General features: G+C 39.1%; 1 protein-coding gene across 1 annotated transcript in view; it reads right to left on the reverse strand.

Annotated features, from left to right (window-relative positions):
- LOC140973456 (histone-lysine N-methyltransferase ASHH3-like) overlaps window positions 1-5,754 on the reverse strand; it is a 26,804-nt gene extending 21,050 nt beyond the window's left edge. The window contains exon 1 of the mRNA XM_073436253.1: window positions 5,735-5,754. The gene's annotated coding sequence lies outside the window, so the exon portion shown is untranslated. The remainder of the gene's footprint in view (window positions 1-5,734) is intronic.
- Window positions 5,755-6,107: the final 353 nt, after the last annotated feature.

The raw sequence follows: 6,107 nt of genomic DNA on the forward strand, positions 1-6,107 counted from the left end.
GACTACAATGCATCGACTCCTATATGTTTCGACAGAACACCCAACCTTGCCACCTGATGACCCCTTGAGAGTCGGTAAACAAGTCAAAGTGTAATTCTAGCACATAGAGTCTCAATGTTGTCCCGGGTCATAAGGACTAATGGTGTACAACCATAAACTAGGACTTTTCCACTCGATAAGTGAGAACCACTTGGAAAGTCCTTTATGGAGGGTTGTTCAGTGCACTCTACAAGGAGCACCTATCTGCATGCTCGGACATCACAATGTCCCCTACCAATGAAACATGGTACTCACATCGCAGATACTAGTCTCGAACTCGAGCGGCCTATATCCTTCTTAGTGGCGGCTGAATCGACTAGGAACCGTTTAGAATATACAGTATTACAAATATGAGTTTCATGATACTCATCATATGAGCATCTCATATTCTTTCTACTATTTGTATATTCAAGGGCTTTATCTATGCAACTAGCATGTGTATACAGATAAAGAAGTGCCAAAATAATAATTTCAAATATTATTAAAATAAAGACTGTTCATACATAGAGTTTAAACATGAACTCTCGGCCAACACTTGGCTCGACGGGCACCTACTCTAACATGGTAAGGGGTTCGGTCATGGTTCAAGGCTGATTTAGAGCCTTAGACAGTAGGTTTAGATGTGTTTTACATATAGGTCGATTCTCGAGTCGATTGGTACGTTATAGATGGTTCTATTTAATTCGGGAGTCGTATGTGTCCGAATACACCTTTAGGGGCTATTTTGGGTATTTATTTTGGGATGTTGTGGCAGTATGTCCGGGGACGATCAAACGAGGTTCACGATGTTTGTAAGTATGTATGACGTGCAAAACAATTATTTTTGAGGTATGCAATTTGTCTTGTGGTCAATTATGTTACAGGTTTAGAAGCCGAAGAACGTGTCCAAGGACCTCTCCAACCTCCTCGGGAGAATTATATTATGTTTAAGAGTGGATATCCAGTCCAATGGCTACGGTGATCCCTGTCGGCCTAGTATTGGGGTTAGTTTGATCAAACAATTTATGTTATGAGCCACTTGCATTGAACAGAACCCTACGCAAAATGATTTACAATTTCGATTATGTATGACAAATAGGAAAATATGATTTTATGAAAATTTTTATCCAGGAAAGTCGTGTTATATATATTTATGCTCATATTATGCTATATACGAGCTATGTTTAAAATGCATTAATTTTTATTACGTATTACTTGTTATTCACGGTTTATGCATGGTGATTTTTTAGACTCGCTAGATTGGATCAATGCAGATGATGTTGTTGAGGAGACGGGAGGTGGTGACCAGTGAGCAGGCTCGGACTAATGACAGTGCAAACCCAAGGACCTTGTAGTTCACGATATTTTATTATACACGTTTTAAAACTATTTACTCTTAATTTTATTCATTATTGTTGGTGATAAGCTCGGTGAAAATTTTTATATTATGATAGATTTTTAATTATGATGGTCGTTTTAACTTGAGATTTTATGGTTGTAGTATTCAAACGTTGAAGTTTTAATATTAACTTTATTTTGAAGACGTGAGGGGATCGTCATTTTATTTTACGAGTTATGTTTATATTAAATTATTTAATTAAAAAATTAATATTTCCACAAATATTAAAGTAATACTATTTTAAGTAACGGGTCGTCACAGTTTGTATCAGAGCGCAAGGTTCCTGATATAGGGTTGTGCCTACTGCCGGTTGCGAGAAGCTCAGGAAGTCACGCCTCAAGTCTGTAATTTTTTTCGTTTTTAAATGTATTAAGTGTTAAGTACGAGCTTCTTTGACTGCACATTTAAGTCTTGAAATATTTTAGCATGTTATATGAATAGTTCTGTTATGCATGTTAGTTACGCGTTGGGTTAAATTGCGGTACAATATACCTCATAGACGTGTGATTGACCGCGAGGCTAGTGAGAAGGAGAGAGCTTCTCCTCCACGTCCACCACCAGACCTTCAGGCTCAGATGCTTGCTGGCATGACCTAGTTCTTTACACAGTTTGCCATGAACAATGCCGAGGTGGATAGGAGGACGAGGCCAGAGGCAGTATACACTACAAGAAATTTCCTAATCAACAACACACATACGACAACGATTTTTCACTAAAACCGTTGTCGTATACTTTTTAACAACGGTTTTAGTGAAAACCGTTGTCGTAACGGTTTTTAGAAAACCATTGTCTTTGAGAATTTTTTTAGGGTCAAAGACAACGATTATAAACCGTTGTCTTTTAACGTGTTTTTTTGGACAATCGACAAGGGTTTTAGAAAACCTTTGTTAATTAGCGACAGTTTTCAACAAAACCGTCGTAATTTTTAAATTACCGACGATTTTGATTAAACCTTCGCTAATTTTAGCGACGGATTTTTAAAACCGTCGCTATAAATAACCGTCGCAATTTTTCAATTAGCGACAGTTTAATAATGGTATTTGACTAACCGTCGCAAATAGCGACGGTTTAAAATAATACCGTCGCTAATAGCAACGGTTTCACCAAAAATCGTAGCAAATTGTCTATAAATATCGGCAGTACATTTTCCTCCACACCACTTCACAACACTTAAAATTTTCTCTCACACACGATTTTAGAAAACCATTGTCAATTTTTTTGTAAATTTTTAGTTAAGATCATGAATATTGTTAACATAGTCATATTGTAAGTTTTTTTTAGATTTTTTAAATTATTAAAACTATTTTTTTATTTTACTGAAAAAAATAGCGACGGACATCATAACAAACTGTCGCTAAAATTAGCGACGGACTCTATGGAAAACCGTCACTAATAGTGGCGACGGTTTTTCATACGGAAAATTAAAAAACCGTCGCTGTTTTTCATACCGAAAATTTTCAATAGACCGTCGCAAATGATATCTACGACAACGTTTTAAAACCGTTGTCGTTGAACGCACTTTTAACAACACAGCTTTTAACAACAGTTTTAAAAGGACTATGACAAATCCTATAGTGGCTAAGTGATGAATTAAGTCCATAGAGGTTATCTTTACCTTTATGGAGTTGCAGGATGTTGATAGAGTCAGGTATGCCATTTACTTGCTGAAGGATGATGCTCGGTTATGGTGAGAAGGAGTATCAGTGTCGATGAACCTGCAGACCCTTACTTGGGAAGGTTTTAATGAGGTGTTCTACTCCAAGTACTTCACTGATGAGGTACGCTCCCGACTGACTAGGGAGTTCATGAAGTTGAGACTGTGAGAGCGCGGCATGGCGGAGTTTGTGAGGAAATTTGAGCAAGGGAGTCATTTTGTGCCCCTGATAGCTAATGACGCCAGGGAGAAACTGAGACACTTTATTGATAGTTTACAGCCTATCTTGTGCCATGATGTTTGTATAGCTGGTCCTACTACTTATGCAGTTGTAGTGACCAGAGTCTTGGCGGCTGAACATGATCAGAAGGACATCGAGAATGACAGAAAGGACAAGAGGCCATTTCAACAGTCAGCCAAGAAGCCATTTCAAGGACCTAACAAGGGCAAGGGACAACAACCACAGAAGAAGGCTGCTCAGAAGCCTACTGACTATCCGGTGTGCCCAAAGTGCAGTCGCAAGCATGAGGGAGAGTGTTTATGGGGTTCTAGCAAGTGCTTCAAGTCTGGATCCACTGACCACATGCTTAAGAACTGTCTGCAGTGGAAGCAGCCAACTCAGGGCAGAGTCTTTGCGATGCATGTTGAGGAGGCGGACCCAGACACTACACTCTTGATGGGGGAGGATCTATATAGTAGGAGTAGTCACAGATGCTCTGTTAGATTCTGGGCTACTCATTCTTTTATATCAGACGTCTTCGTGAGTTATTTGGGCTTCAAGCCCACCATGCTCGACGTGAGTTATTTTATGATCGTTCCATCTGGAGAGGAACTGTCTGCTTCTAGTATGGTCAAAGACATGAGTCTCGAGCTGCAAAGCCACGCAGTCTACGCTGACCTTATTGTGCTGCTGATGCCCAAGTTTGACATCATTCCGAGAATGGATTGGTTGTCAAAGAATGGAGTAATGATCGACTTCCAAAAAAAAGGCAGTGAGGGTCAGACCATTGAGTAAGGAAGAATTTGTATTCGAGCCAAGTAGACGCAACAACACGTCAAGGATGATATCATGTCTTCAGGCGAGGAAGTTCATGCATAAGGGGTGTCAGGCATTCTTGGCGAGCATTATTTCAGCCCATGTTACAAAGTTCTAGTTGTTAGAGATTTTCCTGACTTGTTTCCTGAAGACGTTGCAGGTATCCCACCTAAGCGTGAGGTGAAGTTTTCCATTGGTCTTATGTTGGGTATCATGCCAATCTCCAAGACAACGTATTGGTTAACGTCTGTAGAGATGAAAGATCTCAAACAGTAGATAATGAGCTACTGGATAAATGATTCATACGCCCTAGTTGGTTACATTAGTAAACAAACATAACACCCGTATCGGAATGCCCGGGCTCTAACCTCCCGGGATCACAGATGAACTCATTTCCTACTGGTCATGGGGCAAGGCTGCTCCACTCTCCTGGCTTCTCGTGTTCTAATCTCCCGGGATAATAGATGAACTCAGCCCCTGTTTGTCATGGGGCAAGGCTGCTCCACTCTCCTGGCTGCTCGGGTTCTAAACCGGCGATGACCCGGATATAAGATATTTCTCGGGGTATCGTGATGCAACTGCAAGTAAATCTACCTATAAAAATTAGAAAATTAGAGTTGCAGTAAAGAGAAAAGATCATATGCGAGATCTCTAATCAGACTTTTTTCATTGCAGGCATGGCCTTGACCACTGACTTAATAGCAGATGATTATTCACTGCAAAAGTTAGAAATGACGTCCATGTCAAAGGGAAAACAAAAAGTGTCATAATCGCACATCAAGCAAAAGAGTGCCCCTAATATCTTTAACAACAAACAATCAGCATTTTTCATTACAAAAGCGTCGTAATCATAACATTTGAATTACGTTTTATAAGATGCTTAATAAAAATAAACCAGATACATTTTATCCCAAGCAAATGTAAATTTACGTTAAATTTCACTCAGAATACACAATTATTAACATGCATTGGGAGTTAAGGCACAGTATGACGTGTGCTTTAGGCCCAAGGTGCCAGCACCTTTGTCATGTTTCTTGGCTCAAAGGTGAAGCCTTGTTCCACTGGCCTTTAGCCATGTACAAAAAATGACTAGTGTTCTACTAATTATGGCACAAATTACCATAAAACCCTATCGTTGACAAAACAAAAGTTTCTTTCATCTCTATCTACACAGACCAGAGACCCTAAAAGTTACAAGTAACAAGATCAAATATCGAGAACAAATAGAAGAAACAGTATTTTCAATCACATTTCGAATAACACGCTCTAAAAGGGAAAATTACCCGCTAAAAAATATGGGAAAAAATTAATCAAATTCTGAATTTACGCCAAATTATTAACATATCCTAATAAATTTTAAAATCTCCACATACAATTTAGAGGCTGGACTCTGGAGGTTCAAATCTTTAGCCAATGCCATTGAAGAAAATGCAGAAAGAGAACCCAAAAAATAAGAATGGACTGAAACAATTTTAATAAAGAAATCTTCTCGATCTCATTCAAAAATAGTCATTGAGGCTTCGGCAGAAACTCTAGGGTTTAGGGTTTGAGAAACCCAAATAAGTAGAAAAAAGAGATAATAAAATCAAATACGAGAAGTAGGGAGAAAGTAAAATTTCCGACTCACGGTGGCGAGGTGAGATGACAGCGGCGAGTTTTCGGAACTTTCTGGGAGGGAGGTGGGAGGATGTAGGGGTGGGCACGGGTCGGGTTTTTCGGGTTTCGGGTGGTTCGGATCGGGTACCCGATTTTTCGGGTGGCATTTTCATTACCCGAACCCGATCCGATTCTGGACAATACCCGCCCTTTCGGGTACCTGATAAGGTCGGGTTCGGGTTTTTTTTTTTTACAAAATAACATTTTATCATTTTGTGCCTATCAAATAATATGTGATGAGAAAATAGGCTTATCAAAATAATATTGTCTCGTGAATGTCTACAAAAGTTAAACACAAAAAAATCTAGCATAAACTATTTAGATGCATATATAAGAAATTAACA

This window comes from Primulina huaijiensis, chromosome 3 (assembly GCF_012295235.1).
Source record: "Primulina huaijiensis isolate GDHJ02 chromosome 3, ASM1229523v2, whole genome shotgun sequence".
NCBI lineage: Eukaryota > Viridiplantae > Streptophyta > Magnoliopsida > Lamiales > Gesneriaceae > Primulina > Primulina huaijiensis.